Raw genomic sequence first — 20325 nt, 5'->3', positions numbered from 1 at the left:
GGTCGCGTAGGCATGCCTTATCGCCACCATCCGCGCTGCCGCCGTGTCTACTTTTGGGGAACTCCCCATGCAGGCAGTCACCGTGTTTGCAAGTGAATTTCACATTCTTTTGCTCCCTAAAACGTGCGCATTTTGTATCGCACCTATGGCTATGCCATATGTGGTATGTTAAAACGACGATGGCATTTGTACGCCGGCGAGCAAGTCACTCGTGGGCGATCATGAAGATGGTTCAACGTCGCAGTTTCTACGTAGCGTAAACGGCTACGAAAGCGGGCTGGTACCGGACATAGTACAGTCTACCATGGCGCCTCAAAGCGCGAGCTGTCGCAAGAAGACGAGGAAGTTACATGGGGCGCGCGCGCCGAGCAATCAAAGCGCTGACTGGTTTCGGAACGAGAGACGTACGCGTGCGCTCGTGGCCTAAAGGTTAGAGCACCGGGCTGCTGCGCTCGAAGGTCAACGTTCGGTGCCAAAGTCGGTCACACACTGTTTTCTTTTTACGAAAGCGAGCCCAAACTAGAACCTACCTACCGCAAAGTGACAAGAATGAGGCAAAGATTGCTTCTTAATAAAGTTTTGAAATGTCGCCTTCATATGCGAGTCCTAATTAGTATATGATAAATTCAACTGCTACACAACAAAAAAACAACTACGAAAATCAACACAAATTACTCAATAAATTATTTATTGAGAAGCTCTCAATGGTAATATCATTGTGCAACTGTTGAGCGAACTCAAAGACTTTAGAGACTTTGTTGAAAGTCCGTTGATTCAACAATACCCCAACAATACGTCAATAGAAAATCAACAGTCATTTTTGTACGGGAGTAGCGATAATTTGTTCTTTCCTTCTTCTGTCGCTTGTCTGTGCAGATGTCCTCCTCCCTCGGATTATAATAGTAAAGAAGAAAACGATCCAGAAGGCGTGTTGTACTGGCCGCATTGTTGCAAGATAAAGCGGTAGCGCGTGAAATGGAAATGTCATCTTCGTCATATAAAATGTACATTGCGTAACCGGACATTTTGTAAATTGTTACACAAAATAAAATATTTATATCATGCAGACAGGACGCTTTCAAATGCAGTTCGTCATAACTTTCGTAAACATTTATAACTATAGGCCTTTTTATAGCCATTCTGACAACCGTTACAATAAACATTTGTTTGCGTACGAAAGTCATATTAGCTGGTCTTTATTTTTTGCACCATTGAATATTTTTACGTATGTAATAACCTTCTACGAAATAATTTATGCGTTAAGGGTGGTGCCAGTGACCATGGCGCACACAACTCTTCTAGCAATCCACATGGCTTCTATTGTCATAGTGGATACCCTACGTATTCTCGTTAATGTCCAACCTACAAAAGTGAAAAAAAAATCATAGCCATTACAGTCGCACCGAACATTTCTTATCCCTGAACACGGAAGCGGCTTTCCGTAGATAAGATAAACTCATATGGTCATGTGGTGCTGAAGGGGCAGCGCCACATCGGTCTTCGCTATCTGCCTGGCCCATTCGCACTTGGTTGTCGGCTGTGGCACTTGCCCGCCGAGCGTAAATATGTAAAACTACTACGTCCATTCTACAAAAGATCTTGTTGGCGCCTGGGCCGTCTGGTCACAGGGCTTCTCCTTACCAGGTGAGGCCCGAAATACAAATATCGTGCAGGGGCGGACGTCCAACGCCTCCCATGCGGCAATCAACACAACTTCGGCGTCTGTGGTGCCGAAGGATAGCAGGGTTCTGTTGACGGCCTCAGAAAAAAAAAATACATCAGCCGTCAATACCATTATCCTTGAACATAAATATAAAAATAATGTGTTAAAATCCTAGAAGGCTCATTAACAATATAGATGGCATGCCTGAATTACTATCTGAATATCAGCCTAAGGTGTTCTGGATTCAATAAACTCAGTAAACAGGACGCACACGAAATATCTGTAGCACTTTACGAGCTTTGCATGGGAACTCAGATGGCGTAGAAATATTCTTATACAAGTTCAACCCATGCCAGCATTTCAATGCTTTAGCATCACTTTCAAGTGTAGCCATTCACACAATGCAAAGTTATCGGCCGATTGCAGCATGTTTATTATATATCCCATGAGGCGGCCTGTAGAGTAGTGTGGATTAGAAAACTGCACCGGCCAGCTTCAGGACCTATGTATTACACACCGATATTCTAATGCTCACCATGCCACCCTGTGGTTACTATCCATAACAGTTACTGTGCACTGGGTTTAAGATAACGTCTTAGCTTTAAGCTAAGTGGATTTTCCTTCTTAGCTTCGTGATACGGGTGGATGGCAGTTTCTTTTTTTCATTCATGATCCTTCCTCCGCCTTGCAGGATTCCGATAACTTATGTGCCCTTTTCTAAGTATGTTCAAAAAGTGTTTCGTGGCTACTTTTATTCTACCTTTTCGAAGCAAACCTGGTTGTAAGTGCAGGGCCTGCCTTGTTCGCTTAATTTCCTTTCTTGTGTCCTATTTATATTCACTGCTTCATACGCTAAGATCGTTGTATAGGTTCTGTCTTTTTTTCTAATTTCTTTCTGAATTTATATGATATTGCTAACGTAAAAATGTATCAAATCACTCAGACAGTCCTCATGATGCGAAACGAACTAAACAGTACTTTTTGAGGCAAAAGCCTTAAATGCCTCATCAGACGGTGGCCTTGAAAACTTGGCGTGCGATAGAGAAAGTGATGTGAGCTCGCCTCACGCACAGACGCGCTCGTGCCACTTCTCGCGCGTTCGTCATCGTCCTCTTCCACAGCGGGCTGCGATGCCGTTCATCATGTCAAAGAACGCCAAGGTAATTAGGATATACTTAATTCACGTATTCGAACCCACGACCTTCAGTGGGAGTCGAACCCTCGAGCTTATCTGGAAGTCGAACCCACGACCTTTATTGGAGAAAAGAGGTATGAAGAATTAATTACGTATTCGAATGAATATGTCAAGTAATTTAATTATGTGTCCTTTCATCGCGCAGGCTTTCACCTTCGCCCTCTTTGGCGCATGCTAAAGTGACTGTGAATTTTCAGTCACTTTTGTGAGGCATTCGGTATACGCGGTATTCATATTCGAATGTTCGGTCTTTGAACAACCTCATTTATAGGTAAAGCAACACAAGTGCTAAGCGCTGCGGAACTCACCACACGCATATTTCAAAGAGCTGTATTTTGTATTTGAAAAAGGTGAAAATAAGAACGAGCAAATATAGCCCAGCCAGTTTTACCACAATTAGTTTCGGTTTGTATGAAAAGCTGAAAGGAAAAAAAATTACTCCATCTCCCGCTAAAGGGAACCATGTGTGGATGCGGAGCAGCGGGGAGATGGTTAGCTTGAGCGGGAGATGGTTTCCCGTCTCATGTCAAGGTATATGTACTCGCCACGGAGTCAACGAGAGTTCTGTCGCCGTCGTGGCGGCTCTAAGTTTTATCTCCCCGGTGACGTCACAGCCAAGTTGTGGCTGGTCGAAACCTGCCGAGCCGACTCCAGAAGCGCCTGCTGCATTCACGGACACCGCGAGCGTATGGCGCGAACGCGGGGACACGGAAAAACGCGGGCGGCGTCGGCAGCACCTCTGCGCGTCGTCTCGTTGGTGCTGCTGCAATTTCTTTCTCGACATTCGTTACGCAATCCGTGGAGGAGAGGAGCGTCGGAGAGAAGAGGAATGCCGAGAGGAGACGAGATGAGACAAGGAGAGGAGGGGGAGGAGGATGCGCCGGAGATGAGAGGAGCATCGGAGAGTTGAGGAGGAATGCCAAGAGGAGAGGAGATGAGACAAGGAGAGGATAGGAGGGGGAGGAGGATGCGCATGCGCAGTAGGGGTGTGGACGCCGCACGGCGGATGGATGGACTGAGGGAGTGACATAGACCCGACCATAAGATGCTTCGCATCTAAAAGTGACTCATTTGTACTTTAATGAAATGACTCGCAACTTAGGAGGATAGCTTAATCTAGTGGCACGCTTTTTCGGAAAAATAGCACAAGATTGAATTAAATGTTTTCTCCCCACGTGGAGCAGGTTACATATGTTCTGGGCTAAAGAAAGAAACCGATTAAGCACAACTGGTCGTGCACATTTTATTATATCTTTTTATCTATCGCCACAGCAGTTACGAGCACAAAACAGGGTTTACTGTGTCCATCCGCCCATCCATTCCGTTACTATTTGACGACGATTGTCATCGACGTGTCATCCTCTTATCCATAGTTTCACCATCACCACCCCCACCATTGGCTAAGAAAGCTACAAATTAGTCCAAGACCGCCATCATTCAGTTTCGAATCTAATTTACTGTGGCTATGTGCCTTTGGAAGTCGCGCGCACTGGGCACTGCGCTATCAGGCAAGTTTTTTTTTTCTTTCTTCTGTGCGTGGAAATAAACATACTAGAAAATAGTAACAACTACAGATATTCGAGGTTACTATGAAAACATACACTGAAATGTTGGGCAAGCAAGCATAAAAAAAGCTACGGCAGAACCCATTTCACGATGACTTTTAACTGTAAGCCTATTAGCAGTCAAGCAATGTAGCGACGCACCGAATGACCGAAGGCACATTTATATAAAATCACTAGTGGCAATTGTGAGACTTTGGTATGCAATGCTTTGTTATGAAACTCGCTCGACAACGTCGCGGATGAGCATGACGACTTGACGATGACTGTATGACGACGACGCTGTGGTGACGGTGGATTTACAAAGGAGGGATGTCGTCAGTGAAACGACTAAGGCAGATTGACAACGACCGCATGACGACAATGAGATGATGACGAATGTATGACGACGATGGCGTCACGACGACACTATGGCGACAACCGAATCACGATGATGTCACGATAACGACGTCACAATGACGACGGTATGACAGCAGATGCGTGACAGCGTCTCTCTGGACGACGATGACATGACAATTGTGGCATAGTAACGATTGAATGACGGCAGCATCAATACATTGGAATAACGAAGGAATGACGTTGGTGGGCCGACGAAGGCTGTGTGACGATGATCGCTTTACTACAATGGCATGATGTCTCTGAAGTGATGGCGACGGTACAAGAAAGTGCGACGACAACGGCATGACGACTGTATGACGTTGAGGGTGGCATGACGACGGTGGCATGATGAGGTTTGGATGAAGAACTTTGAATGATGATGATGGAAGGACCACTACGTCATCGTGACAGTCATGATGACGTAGTGGTCCTTTACGTCAACATGCCGACAGTCACGACGACGTCATCATGACGACATGACGTAAAGCTGTAATGAGGGCGATGTAACAATCCCGAAAGAAACATGACAATCACATGGCCAATAGCCCAACCTATTAGAATATTTGGGCCACTAGGTCAGCGCAGAAGGTGTGATTACGATGGCATGACGAGTGTCGCATATTGAAGCTGGAGTGACCACGATGAAACTACCACGGTGGTCTCACGACGAAGGTATGCCAACGAATACACGACTACCATATAACGAAGATGGCCTGATAATGACAGCATAACAAGAGTCAGATGACGACGATGGAACGACCACGATGCCATCACGAGCACGAGCATATCTCTAGTGGATGAAGCTGGTAGACAACTTCTGCCACTTGGTCAAGGTGAGAGGGTAGTCAGACAGACAGACAGACAGACAGACAGACAGAGACAGACAGACAGACAGACAGACAGACAGAGATAGACAGAGATAGACAGACAGACAGACAGACAGACAGAGAGACATACATACATACATACATACATACATACATACATACATACATACATACATACATACATACATACATACATACATACATACATACATACATACATACATACATACATACATATTAGAGATGGGTCGCTCAGGAGCGAGCCGGATCTTGTGAGCGGCTCTTTTTAAATAGCGAGTGAGTGGTCGTTCAGTAAAAATGAGCGACGGTTCTTTTAGATAAAGGGAGCCGGTTTTCTCGCGTTAAGAGAGCCGTGCTGATGCGTTCCGTCAGAGCCGGGTCTCCTGCTGGGTGCGACTACCGCGCCATCTATTAGCGGTACGAGAAAGCAACTGCACTCCCGCCCTTCCTCGCAAGAGTCGCCTTCACCCCCTCGCCTTGGGCTGAAGAACTAAAGAACCGCCGCTCACTTACTGAACCACCGCTCCCTCGCTCTTCAAAAGAGCGGATCATAAGATCCGGCTCGCTCCTGAGCGCTCAGGAACCAGCCGCTCTTTTCGCCACGGCTCCCTCGCTCTTTAATAGACCCGGCTCGCTCCTGAGCGCTCAGGAGCCAGCCGCTCTTTTCGCCCCGGCTCCCTCGCTCTTCAATAGATCCGGCTCGCTCCTGAGCGCTCAGGAGCGGGCCGCTCTTTTGAATTGAAGACTGAGGGAGCCCAGGTTCAGTAAGTGAGCAGCGGTTCTTTCGGAGTTAGGAAGCCGGTTCTCTCTCCTTGAATAAGCCGTGCCGAACCGTTCAGAGATGGGTCTTCTGCTGGGTTTCGATCTTTTTCGATTCTGACCGACGAATGGTGGCCAGTGTGGGCCGACTCCCGCTACTGGTACTCGCTCGCAGTGTGTGGTGTGCGCAGCAGTCCCCTTGGTTTTTTTGTGCGTCTTATGGTGTGGCACCCGATTTCACCGAGGAGAGAAGTAAAGAAGTCTTAATTGGCAAAGGATGGTACCGTTCGTTGCCTGCTGCTGTTCGAACGATGTCGCACGACTCTCACCGATCGCACATCGTGCGCTGGTCCAATAACACTTCGAAGATGGTCTTCCGTGTCTTTGAAAGGCCCCTAAACCACCTCAGATATTTCTTTAACATTTCAAGTAAACGTGCATCGAGTTCAGAAAGTCGTCAAGATCAACGTTGCCAAACGCTGCAGCGCTACGCGCTGCGGGAGCGCCACAAAAATAAACAAAAAAAAGGCATTCTCCTCCCCTCGCCTTTCCGGTATCCCCAGCGGTCGTCACAATGTGAGCAGGGGGAATCTGGTGATGTGAACTGCGGAAACGATGTCCATTGGTTGAACAAGAACCTACGACTTCCAGTTAGTCTTCTAGCAGGTACGAGCGCTTTCTGCTCTTCCTCGTCGTGTTGCTCGTTTGTGCGCCGTTGCGAATCGGTAATTACAGCCCGCAACGCAAGTGCCAAATCGCTCGCGTTCCAACACAGTCGTGCTTAGCGGTCTGATTAGCTGCGCGAACAAAGTGCGACAGTGTTGGCCTTTCCAGACGTGCGCGCAACACAGGGTCTATAGCGGTACGCTTCGCATAACACGGGCCGGCACCGCAGGAACAGCGGGTAGCCGATCGAGAAGCGCTGAGTCCACGTTACCGGCACGGTAACTCATCACATGCCGTTTGCCATTCGCGGGCCGCCGTTCGACAGCGGTTCTTGCTCGCGAACGGCGAGATGTCCTTGCCGTGCGTAGAGAGGATGAGACCGGGACTCATCAGTGCGGCAGATTCACCGCCGCTGAACGCTCGACGGCGCCGATATCGTCGGTAGGCCTTTTCTAGTTCCCTTCAAAGGTAAAACGGACGACGCTTTGAAATGAAATACCGACGCTCACAAGCCGCATTATTTTCTTATCGTTGTTATCGCTCTTCGCAATACTTGTACACAAAGAAGAAATAAAATTGCCCGCCAATCCACCCTGTGAAGGTGGTTGGAAAGCGAAGCTTTTTACGCCACCCTCACGGTGAATGCGGCGCACTTGATATTTCACACACTACAACGTAACTTTAACCACGGCCTATATTATTATTTACTTCACAACAATGTTCACTACTGCTTTATGATCGGTGTGATATACACTACTAGACTACCCCATAGTGCGGTAGTCTAGAAAATGAACCGAAGCAGTTACTAGGCTGGAAGGGTTTCGAATGACGTCAACCCTCTTTAAAGCAGCTGCATAAGCTTTGCAACAGCTGCAATCTAATCTTACGGACCGCGCCGAGCCTGTTTCCGTTGTTTGCCCGCAGCCCTTATCATCCATCATGTTGGCTCATCACTTTGAAGCTTGTTTTTGTGGTTTTTCTTGCGAAAACGAGTGCTTAGTTGTACGCTGAATGTCTGAATTCAAGTAAGCTATACTGCTATACCTGCAATTGTTAGCGGTTCGTCGGGATCGTTTTTTGATTACAACGACGGACACGACAGAACCCTTGGCTGGTAGAGGTACAAAGCTTCGCTTTAAAATACGCTGATATTACAGGCGCCGTCGGCTGCGATGCGAGCACAGCCGAGCCCGTCGTCTCCCGGCTGCAACTGATGTTTTCGTTGCCGGTGGCGGAGGCGCGCAGGTTCGCGGTCGTCGATTGAGCCATTGATGGTGCAGCGGGCGGGGCGCCGGGCGAACTGCCGTCTACTTTGGACACCTCTCGCGCGGCAGACGTTCTACGGCACTGGCGGACGGTTCGCCGTCGGTATATGTGCCGCTAGCGTGGACGTGACCGGAAGTATGCAGTGTTGTGAGAAGCGCGTTGGCGATGACGTATGTCACGTGACCTTTCGAGAAGCACTCGGCGAGGAGGGGATACCAGCCGATGAGGAGAGTCGCAAAGGAAAGAGCGAAACGAGTGAGGGCCGTTATTCGATCATCAAACGCGTGTAACTCCGCTATTACGGCACGATTTCGAAAAATTCTCGCGGCTACGTGTTCCTTGTGGACTCGTGCACAACTGCAACACCACAACTAAATTTCGACCTCTTGGTGGTTTAGGGGCCCTTTAACGACAAGAGGTGAACGTACAGTTTACGTCGTGGTCTTCATTTGTGCTAATTAGGGTAGTCATGAAAATATCGCCCATGACATCCACTTCAGTGCATTTTCTGAGCGTGTATCATTAGCACGTCAATAAAACGAGGCCAATGATCTGTTGTGGGGTAATAAAACTTCATTTTTTTCTTTGGTTTTGTCATGGTGTATGATGGCACGATGCGCTACTATTTATAGGCATTTCATGGGCAATAAATTTTCCACTTTTTGCCGTATGGCCAGGCGTTCCTGGAGCAGTAATGTTACGATCAGAGCGCGCTCAGTGAACTGTTGGTCGCTTAAGGATCGAGTATGAAGCATGCGGCGGATGTATTGCTATAGCCTTTGTTCAGCACGTCCGCAAAGTGCTTGTGGAGACATGGTAGGCAATGGCAATCTCAAACTCCCTACGGCACTATGCAAAAAAAGAAGAAAAAACTCGAGAGAGGTTGGTGCGCGTTAGGGTAAAACGCGTTTCCGTGAAAAGAAGCGCCAATGCTACGGATTTAGCAGCAGGCGATGGGCATTCAGAAAGGGGATCTGCGTATGCATGTCGGGCTGTCCGTCCATCCGTCCGTGCGTCTGTATGTCTGTCGGTCTAAATACCCTCTTACCTTGACCCAGTGGCAGAAGTTGTCTACCAGCTTCATCTCGTGATAGCATCGTGGTCGTTCCATCGCAGCCATTTCATCTTCGTCATCTGGCTCTTATCATGCCGTCATTATCACGCCATCTTCGTTATACTTTAGTCGTGTATTCGTTGGCATACCTTCGTCGTGAGACCACCGTGGTAGTTTCATCGTGGTCACTCCAGATTCAATATGCGACACTCGTCATGACATCGTAATCACACCTTCTACTCACACCTTCACACTTTCTACTCTGACCTAGTGGCCCAATTAATCTAATAGGTTGGGCTATTGTCCATGTGATTGTCATGTTTCTTTCGGGATTGTTGCATCGCCCTCATTCCAGCTTTGTCATCCGGCTCTCGTCTAACCATCGTCGTGACGCCATCTTCGTCATACAGTCGTCATGCACTCGCCGTCATACCGTCGTCGTGAGGCCTTCATGATAGTTTCAATGGGGTCCCTCTAGAGCTGTCATTTGAATTTCGCCCTGCATTATTCGTCACGTTACTGCCGCTCACGCCATCATCGTCATAAAGTCCCTGTGATACAGTGTTCGTACGCCATTGTCGTCATAAACTAGCCTTCATATACTTCTCCTTATACTATTGCCAAACTATCGTCACCATTGACTCGACATCATACAGTCGTCGTAATGCATTCGTTGTCATACCGTCGTCATGATGACGTAGTGGTCCTCCCATCGTCATCATTCAAAGTTCTTTATCCAAATCTCGTCGTGCCGCAGTCGTCTTTCCCCCCTCAACGTCCTACAGTCATCATGCGATTTTCGTCATGGCCTTTCCGTCGCGATTTCTTTTACCGTCACCTGCACTTCAGAGACATCATGCTATTGTTGTAAAGCAGTCATCGTCACACGGCCTTCGCCGGCCCATCAACGTCATTTCTTCGTTATTCTAATGTATTGATGCTGCCGTCATAGAATCGTTAATATGCCATTATGCGCAAGACTGACATTGGCAGCTACCTTGAGGCATTTATACAATGCACCACTGTCGGAAGACCTCTTCCAGGCCGCATGGCCACAGAGTTGGCAGACGATAGAGAATGCGTGCTATTTCACGTTTCTTAGGCGACACGGGCCTGGACTCAGGATTGTGATATTTATGCAATGTGTCCTTCCACCTTGTTCCTCCTATTGTCATCCCCCATTGTGACCCTCTTTCTTCCCCTCTTCCCCTTCCCTTACGTAGAGTAGTAGGCCAGATGTTCCATTTTCCGGCCGACCTCTCTACAGTTTCAAATAATTAAACTACTTCTTCTTCATGTCATCCTCGTCCAAAGAGTCGTTGTCACGCATCCGCTGTCAAACCGTAGTCATTGTGACGTCGTTATCGTGTCATCATCGTCGTTCGGTTTTCGTCATGCTGTCGTCGTGACGCCATCGTCGTCATACACTCGTCATCGTCTTATTGTCGACATGCCATCGTTGTCAATCTGCCTTTGTCGTTTGTCGACGAAGGCAATATGCCTTTGTCGAATACGAATAACGTATATTCCGAATGCCTCAGAAAGAGTGACTGAAAATAGAGTCTCTTTACCATACGCCAAGGGTGAAGGTGAAAGCCTGCGCGCTCAAGGGACACTCAATAAATTGCATGATATTTTCATTCGAATGCGTTGTCGCTTTTTATTACCTGTTTTCTGCCACCAAAGGTCGATGGTGTGACTCCCATCAAAGGTCGTGGGTTAGAGTGCCTTAATTAACTTTATCTTGAATAACTGTGCACCTTGCCTTAACACCAAAGCTCGGGGGATCGACTCCCAGTGAAGGTCGTGGGTTCGCATACTTGAAATAACTATATCTTAATTAACTTTGCGTTTTATTTTTGGCATTATGAGCGCCATCAGAGCCAGTTGTGGAAGAATACAAACGCGTGGGAAGTGGCACGAGCGCGTCTCTGCGTGAGGCGAGCTAACATGACTTTCTATATCGCACGCCAAGTTTTCAAGACCACCGTCTGATGAGACACGTAAGGCTTTGCCTTAAAAAGCACTGTTTAGTCCGTTTCGCAACATGAGGACTGTCTGAGTGATATGAAACATTTTTACGTTAGTAATACCATATAAACTGAGAAAGAAGTGAGAAAAAAAGACAAAACCTATACAACGATCTTAGCGTATGAAGCAGTGGTTCGAAATAGGACACAAGAAAAGAGATTAAACGGACAAGGCAGGCCCTGAACTCACAACCAGGTTTGCTTCGAAAAAGTAGAATAAAAGTGGCCACGAAACACCTTTTGAACATACTTAGAAAAGGGCCAATCAGTTTTGCAGAATCCCGCGAGGTGGATGAAGGATGATGAACGAAAAAAACTGCCATCCACCCGAATGTAACACGATGCTAAGAAGGAAAATCCAGTTAGCCTACAGCTAAGGCTTCCTCATAAACCCATTGCACAGTAACTGTTATGGTTAGTAACCACAGGGTGGCCTGGTGAGCATTAGGATCTCGGAGTGTAATACATGGGTCAGGAAGCTGGCCGATGCAGTTTTCGAATCCACATTACTCCACAGGCCGTCGCATGGTATATATAATAAACATGCTGCAATTGGCCGATTACTTTGCATTGGGTGAATGGCTACACTTTAAAGTGATGCCAAAGCGTTGATTGTTGGCATGGGTTGAACTTGTATAGAAGTATTTCTACGCCATCAGAGTTCCCATGCGTCTTTTAAAGCTCGTAAAGTGCTTTACAAAGTTCATGTGGTTCCTGTTTACTGAGTGTATTGCATACAGAACATTTTAGGATGATATTCAGATAGTAATTTAGGCATGCCACCTAGATTGCCAATGAGCCTTCTGGGATTTTAACACATTATTTTGATATTTATGTTCAAGGATAATTGTCTTGAATGCCGATGTATTTTTTTTCTGAGGCCGTCAACAGAACCCTGCTTTCCTTCGGCACCACAGATGCCGAAGTTATGTTGATTTGCTCATGGGAGGCTCTGGATGTCCGCCACTGCAGGATACTTGTATGTCGGGCCTCACCTGGCAAGGATAAGGCCTGTGGCCAGACAGCCCAGGCGCCAACAAGATCGTTTGTAAAACGGATGTAGTAGTTTTACATATTTACGCTCGGCGGGCAAGCTCCACAGCCGAGAGCACACTGCGAATGGGCGAGGTAGATAGCGAAGACCGATGTGGCAGCAGCGCGCCCAGGATCTTTGCCAGGGGGGGGGGGGGGGGGGGGGAGGGTTGACAGTTTGGCAATACCATCTAAACAGCACTAATTTTCATTTCCTCACGGGAAATTGTCCAAAAATGCGCTTTTTGCGAGTGTGCAGACGATTGGGCGTCTTACATCTTAGATGCAGTACTCCAATGCGCAAGGAAAGAAAAAGGGTTAAACAAAATCGGGGGTTAAGTTGGCCTCAGGAGGGGGGTTACACACCCCGAAATCCCCCCCCCCCCCCCCCCTGTCGGTGCGCCACTGCGCTGTGGCGCTGCCGCTTCAGCACCACATGACCATATGAGTTGATCTTATCCACGGAAAGCCATTTCCGTGTTCAGGGATAAGAAATGTTCTGTGTGACTGTAATGGCTATCATTTTTTTTTAACTTTTGCAGGTTGGACATGAACGAGAATACGTAGGGTATCGACTATGACAATAGAAGCCATGTGGATTGCTAGAAGAGTTGTGTGCGCCATGGTCACTGGCACCACCCTTAACGAATAAATTATTTCGTAGAAGGTTATTACATACGTAAAAATATTCAATGGCGCTAAAAATAAAGACCACCTAATTTGACTCTCGTACGCAAATAGATGTTTATTGTAACGGTTGTCAGAATGGCTATAAAAAGGCCTATAGTTATAAATGTTTACGAAAGTTATGACGAACTGCATTTGAAAGCGTCCTGTCTGCATGATATAAATATTTTATTTTGTGTAACAATTTACAAAATGTCCGGTTACGCAATGTACACTTTATATGACGAAGATGCCTTTTCCATTTCACGTGCTACCGCTTTATCTTGCAACAATGCGGCCAGTACAACACGCCTTCTGGATCGTTTTCTTCTTTACTATTATAGTCCGAGGGAGGTGGACATCTGCTCAGCCAAGCGACAGAAGAAGGAAAGAACAAATTATTGCTACTTGTAGACGTCATTGGCGAGAACCTACTTATAGATCAATAAATGGCTTCCAGCCTAGGCTAAATATGTGCCTTTTTATTTTGAATGCATTTTATTTACACTGAGAGATAGAATACAGCCTATCATTTGTCCTCTTCTGTTGCCTTATCGAAACAGGTAGACCTTACCTGACAAAAGGTAGCTGTGACAATTTACAATGTTTATATTTAAGGTATTTTGATGAGTTGCTAATTACCATTTATTCTCCATACAAGACACGTTTTATTTGAGAAACTGAAGCCGCGAAGCAGTGAACACTTGTATGCGCATTACAAGTTCTGAGATTGGTGATAGCATGATTCGTCACTTTTCTTCCAAATACATTGACATTTCAGTTAAAACCTTCTCAAATCTCGCAGTCAAAACGCCAATGTCCCGTCCATTGGGGGCACATTAAAGATCCCCTGGTGGTCAAAATTAATTTGGAGCACCCCACTACGGCGTGTCTCATAATGAAATCGTGGCTTTGGTGCATAAAACGCAGGAATTTATTCAAAAGTCTGGCTTTCGGAGTCTGGAACGTCCCCTAGCTTGCCATTGCATTGCCATGGGTTTGAGAGAGCCTATTGCTAAAAACGTCTAGTCTTGTGATTGCTTACATTTGCGATCAAAAAGTGCGATGCGAGAAATTCTGCCGGCGGTGCTGGTGGCATTTTCACCATAATGTCATGGCGAGGCAGTGATGGAATTTAATGCCTAATGTGGCACAACACACGGCATCAGACGTCGACGATGATTTATTTTATCACTTCATTTTCGCATGGGGAAAGCTTTCTCTAGAGAAGTATTGCTAAAACTCTCACAGCGCTGTTCGGCCATTTTTGCGACGGCATTCGGCGTCATTACCATTGTGCAACGCTGCACAAACTGGTGCGGTCTCTTCAAAAGATCGCCGTGACAACGTTGATTTGGTGTTTGCAGGGTTCATATCTATGGTATGTAACTTGAGTGTATTTCAAGCGACACATGTATTGTTTTGCTGATAGTTTATCGACCCCCCCCCCCCCCGCTGAGCCCCTACAGCAGCCTGTGATACGATGGCGTATGTAGCACGCTCGAATTAAGGGTGCGCTGCAGAAAGAGCCTTGCTATCAGCGCCGTCATGCCGGCGAGTGTACAGCAGCTGAAGCTGCGAATGACCCTCCTATTCGCTGGTAAACAAACTGACGTAGAAATGTGAACTGACTATCAGCGCCAGCAGGTGCATTTGCATGATCAGATTTCTAGCTTATCCTCGTGGCTGTTAGAGGGCACTGGGCAGCACCTCAGCCGCAAGTCCCGTTTTATTTACTTTTTTTACGCACCTCTACATGGTTGCGCGGTTATAACGGCCAACTATCCCAAACGTTTCGTAAACTTTACAAACTTGGGCTTGTTTTACAATTTTGCGAATGATGCGTGAAGTTTTACGAAGGGCCTAATCGGAGATCCGCGATTAACATTCGCTCGTCCACCTCCGAGCCTTTCTTACAAACGTGTTCCGTTGCTCAAAGGCCGCAAGATGAGTACTCGCTCTGATCAAGTTCATTCAAGATCCGGCAGAAAGCGAAATCTCAACAGAAAAGTTGCTTTAAAAGTCACTAGGATACAAAAACTAAGTTGCTTGTCGGTTATTGCTGTTTCACAGTTTTTCTCCTGCTGGTGTGGTGCGCCAACAAGTAAATCGTAATTAATAAAATACTTATCTATCCTCTCAACAGCCGCATGGTCACGGCAAGCTTTTTTGTATGTTTGCAGCCCCCTACCCCACTGATTTTGATGTTCACTGGTTGTATGGTATGCGTGGTGCATAGCGGCAATGTGTAGGGAATGTACGGCAAAGCCAACGAAATCACCAGCAGGATACGAGTAGCGTGAGCGCGGTGTCTCTAGCGCGGCAATGATGTACTTATCACGTGTTGTCCTTACATGGCGTGATACTTCGCGCTCTGCTCATATTGTCTCGGTACACAGACCCATTTCGAGTGATGCGTGCCGTGACTCCAGTTACTTATGAAGTCCCCCCATTCAGTACCAGCGCCTCATCTTCCCCGAATTCCACTGACGTTGTACATGTCGCAGACCTAAAACCGTATCACTCTCCTGTTCCCGCCGATATTTAGACGCACCGGGAGTGTGCTTCTGCCGTGGGTGATAATGATACATGCATAGTGCGTGTTTTTTGTGGACCATACGCGCGGGCGCCCCGACGAAGAAGACGAACTGCTCCTTGCTCTCGAGCCGTCGGCTGGACTGGCCAGCGCTGGAGTTGTCTTTTGTAAATATACATCGTAAATAGTCTTTATTGCTTAATCCTTCGCTCCCTTAACAGCAATATTTCATTAAGTTATTTTGTACTAAAATCTAAACATATAAACATAAACATAAAGACATTTCATGTGCTTAAGAAGTACTGCCGAATAAATAAATAGCTAGAAAGATGCAATGAAATCCAAAGTTGAATAAATGTTACATGACCAGTTCTATGCGTTGGCTTGTGCACCCAGCAGGCACACATGCCAACAAAAAAAAATATTACCCATTGGCTCTATGCGTATGTCATGCCTCTGAGACCGCCCCGTTATTTGCATGTTGCAAAATTCGGCGCAGAAAAGCCAATAGTGTTATAGTATATAAAAAATTCACGAAAAATTCGTTTTACCTAGATTCCAACGTGTGTGTAGCACCTCCTTGCTGTTTTTTGCTAACAGCAGTCTTTGTCAGTAAACTTAGTGAACACAATGTTTACATGTTGACCACCGAGCAGCGTATTATCCTATTTGCGAACAATTTGCTTGTCACAAACAAATTAGAGAATGTAGTGCTTCAAAACATCAAACTGCCGAAACTAAAAAAAGCAGCATAAGGTTTCCCTCTGTGCAGAAATTTCGTATGTCTATTATAGTTCGTTCTCTGCGTTCCTTGAGACGCACTGCTGGTGGTATGAAAATAGCCTGAAGATCTTCTTACAAAAATTCTTAGCCAAAGTGCTACAATTTTACAACAATTGTAGCATTGTACCTGACTGCGCAAGCAGAAAATTTCGTTCAGGCTTTACCGTTCGAAGGTAACACACCACTTGATAATAAGCGCTCATCCAGTGTTCTTCAGTCGTCGTTGTACGTTCGCGCTTTGCCTGACGATGAAAGTACGAACTATGAGAGTTACTGAACTGTCTATCATGGGGAAGCTGCGTATTTCTAATCAACATCTGGTGTTCTTTATTATAAGCCCAAATGACCAAACACGAACTTTTCAGGACTAGGTTTTCGCTCGCTTTACAGGGCTTTGGCGTATCTGAGATCGGGGTATCTTGTAGAATCAACCGTTTCCAGAAGGAAACGGTCGATTAGATTACTCGTAGGTATCGTATAAAATCGACAGCGGTATGAAATGTTATCTCTCCATGCTAAGAACACGTAGCAATGGAAAGAAACTAACGATATAATGTACATATGATCAAGATTAAGAATAACTAGCCGTAAAATAGGTGGGATGTGAGTTCCTTTGTCAATGTCCCCTTTCGCACTGCCGCTGCCACGTACGATCTAACTTAACTACCACGCCCTCCGCCAGAGGTTTGGAGGAGGAGAGCTAGGACACGCAAGTGCATTCACGGGAAGGAAGCCTTGGGCGTGTCTGCATGTCTACGTGCGCATTCGCTCTCTCGTCTTTCCGCGCACACTGACGTGAAAGCTGCGTACCCGCCCGACCCATCGCTATATAGCACCTTAGCACGACGCAGTCGCTCAAAGTTTTTGAGGGAAGGCTGCATTAGACGCTGAAGAGAGAAAACGCAAGTGCGGCGATTCTGTGCACGCTCGACGGGCCAGTGCGAGTGCTGACAGGTGCGAAGCTCGTGTTGCCGAAGCAGGCACCAGACTAGCCGTGAAAACAGCTGAAGCTCCCGATGCCTGTCTCGGCTAAATGCGTGAACTCTATGTTGGCGAAACAACAAACAACTATAGATCCATTCATTTCAACTACTACGTATGTCTTCTTCTTTCTAGGGTTTTACGTGCCAAAACCGGAAGGCCCGCGGTAGTGTAGGGCTCCGGATTAATTTTGACCGTGTGGGGTTCTTGAACGTTCACTACAACGCAAGCACACGGCCGTTTTTGTATTTCTCCTCCATCGAAATGCGGCAGCCGCGGCCTGTATTTGATCCCGCGACTTTATGCTCGGCAGCGCAACGCCGTAGCTAACTGAGCCGCCACGGTGGACTATTACGTACGTCGAGCTTGTTTTCGTTGGCTTCGGTACTTGTTTGACCGTTTCTTTTTCCCGTTCCATATACATCACAATGTGAACATAGTGGCCAGGAATCAAGCACGCGACCTAGTGCTTAGTAGTATAACGCCATACCCACTGAACTGTCATGGCAAAAACTATGAAAAACTCATTTCAATCTTTACCAAGCCTACGCATGCGTTTTTGTAAGCTGAGCATTTTTATTACATGTTCAATGAATAGTATTTTTCGTTGCATTCAACTGAAATGTTCTTATGTTGGATTAAATAATTGCGCATATACCAAACAAATCCCCTGTAAGCAGAAACTAAGCGCGAAATTGTGCTTGCTGGATATATGCATGAGATCGACTCACGAAGCGTAATAATTTATCATTCACATTTTCAACAAACATTTATCATCCAACTATTCGTAGACATTTGTTGTTTTGTTGCGACGAAAAGACAGAAATATATATCTAGAAATATAATATAGACAGCTGCTTGGCAAGGCAATTAAATATGTAATATTGTTTTTGCTCTCCTTCTTCTTACGCAAGCGATGTCAATTACGAATGACAGTGATCGCAATAGGAAAAAGACGATGGCACGATGGTCACAAAGTCAAAATGATTTCATGGTAATGACGATGGTGATGTAATTGCAATGTCTTTTAGCTTACATTGACGTCAGCGATGATATAATCTTTGTGACTGGGACTATACGACTGGCTGCTCAGCTAAATACCGCACTCCGAATGATTGAGATTTGCTTGTTCTCAGGACTACATTACTTTCAGTAGAGAAATATAATAAAATAATTCTCCAGGACCTTTGAGTTTCGCAAGACGTTCTGTTGATTCCTTTAATTTTATCTTTTTATATCTATTACTTCTTCATTAAAAACCTAAACTTTGCGCATCTATACACAAAAACATGAAATTACACTTGTGCTGAAGTTAGATAGCCTCGACCGTGAATGCATTCCGCAGCGAAATGACGCTGGACTTACATTGTATCAACACATCCCCAGAATCGTTGGTCTCAGAAAATGATTCTTACCCATTGACCACCAATTCTTTTTTGCTAAACTTACAAGTCAACTTCACACATGGATCGCCAAGGCGTAAATACCCTCCTTCACTTAGTGAGTAACCATCGTAATTGCAACGTTCTGAAATAAAAGGACGAAAATAAACAAGTCATACTAAGCAAAACCTTAAAGGCCGGCTCTTATGGATCTCTCAAACGCGAGGAGATGATTAACCTCTTGACAGGATTAACCTCCCGACTTTCCATGGCAATTCCTAAAAGGCCAGTCCGGAACCCTGAGCATCGTTTGCGACCAGATGCGCCGAGTCGCAGCGACATCGTCTCAAAACGCTACCTGTCACTAGGGAAGAATGCAAGAACGCTCTTCTAAGCACCCGTACCACTGCACCGCACACAGTGTGCCACACCATGTGGCAAACCATGTACCGCATGAGTGCACTACCGCGCGGTACATCGTTCGGTACCAGCGTTGTTAGGTTGCACTGCGGCATTACAACCCGGCCGCCGTTTTATCACCTGTTTTGCAGCGGCTGAGCACTGCGGATCGAGAGTTAATTGCAGAATTTCCGATAGAGGTCGTGGCCAAATACTGCACCGAGGAGGCCTTGAAGCTAACTAAGTATTCCTAATTCGGTAACAGCAGCGGTAATAGTGCCACATTGGCCACAGAAGCATTTATTTGTTATGGAATATTGCGCTATATCACTCCTAAAAATAAGCGACATAGACGAGTGTTTGAATTTAAAACTTCCAGCAGCAAACATGGCGCTTCATCTATACTCAACGCTACATATATTAGTGGCACGAGCATCGAGTGACACTCTTGTTTCTTGCGCAGCACTTCCGGTTAACCTCCTGAGACGACCGGGGACGAAATTCCAAATAAATCAGAAAAAAATACAAAAACGTACAGTACAAAATTTATGGCTTTAATTTAGATATGATATCAGGGGATAAGTTCAGTTACAAGTTGACTTACTGAAGTGTCTGAAATTATTAGAATGAAATGGAATTAACGCCGAGGGGCGAGTGCCACTACGAGACACCTATGCCAAAGATTAGGGTCACCTACGGTCTTTTTTTCTGTCGTATGCGTAGGGTTGTTTCGAAGTCCCTATGTTCTAGGGAAATTTAGCCCACTTGAGGCAAAGGACTGCTACTGTGACATAGCCCTTTTTTAACGTAAGCATAAACGGTAAATGCGTTCATTAGGTTGGTGCGCCCTTCGTTTGTAGGACTGAGTCTGAGAAATCAACTTGATATAAGAAAGGTTCGTTGCTTTTCTGAATAGAAACTTGTTTTTAGAACGAAATTATGTTTTCAGAGGCAACAGACATGTCAAACTCACCATTTTCAAATCGTAGTGAAGGAACTTCCGAAACTGAATGTTGCGAGGCGAGGACACAAGAAACTTGGATCAAGACCATCAAGATGATCATTTTATTTTCCGGTGTTAAACAGATCTAAAAGAGTGGAATAGGTATTTTCCTGAAATGGAAG

At 46.0% G+C, this 20325-nt stretch overlaps 1 protein-coding gene across 16 annotated transcripts in view; it reads right to left on the bottom strand.

Annotated features, from left to right (window-relative positions):
• The window catches only part of LOC125945642 (uncharacterized), a 94693-nt gene that overhangs the window by 10963 nt on the left and 63405 nt on the right, over nt 1-20325 (bottom strand). For 7 of the 16 annotated variants that reach the window (XR_007467120.1, XR_007467114.1, XR_007467109.1 and 4 more), the window contains 2 exons: nt 20174-20313; nt 18835-18946 (listed from right to left, as the gene is read on the bottom strand). The exons of 5 other annotated variants lie outside the window; for them this stretch is intronic. The gene's annotated coding sequence lies outside the window, so the exon portion shown is untranslated. Of the gene's footprint in view, nt 1-13287; nt 13482-18834; nt 18947-20173; nt 20314-20325 lie in introns of those variants that run through there. 4 more of the 16 variants (XR_007467117.1, XR_007467110.1, XR_007467119.1 and 1 more) reach the window with 3 other exon arrangements.

This window comes from Dermacentor silvarum, chromosome 5, assembly GCF_013339745.2.
Source record: "Dermacentor silvarum isolate Dsil-2018 chromosome 5, BIME_Dsil_1.4, whole genome shotgun sequence".
NCBI classification, from domain to species: domain Eukaryota; kingdom Metazoa; phylum Arthropoda; class Arachnida; order Ixodida; family Ixodidae; genus Dermacentor; species Dermacentor silvarum.
The sequence above is the reverse complement of the archived record's forward strand: the minus strand, read 5'-3'. Positions and strand labels throughout refer to the sequence as shown.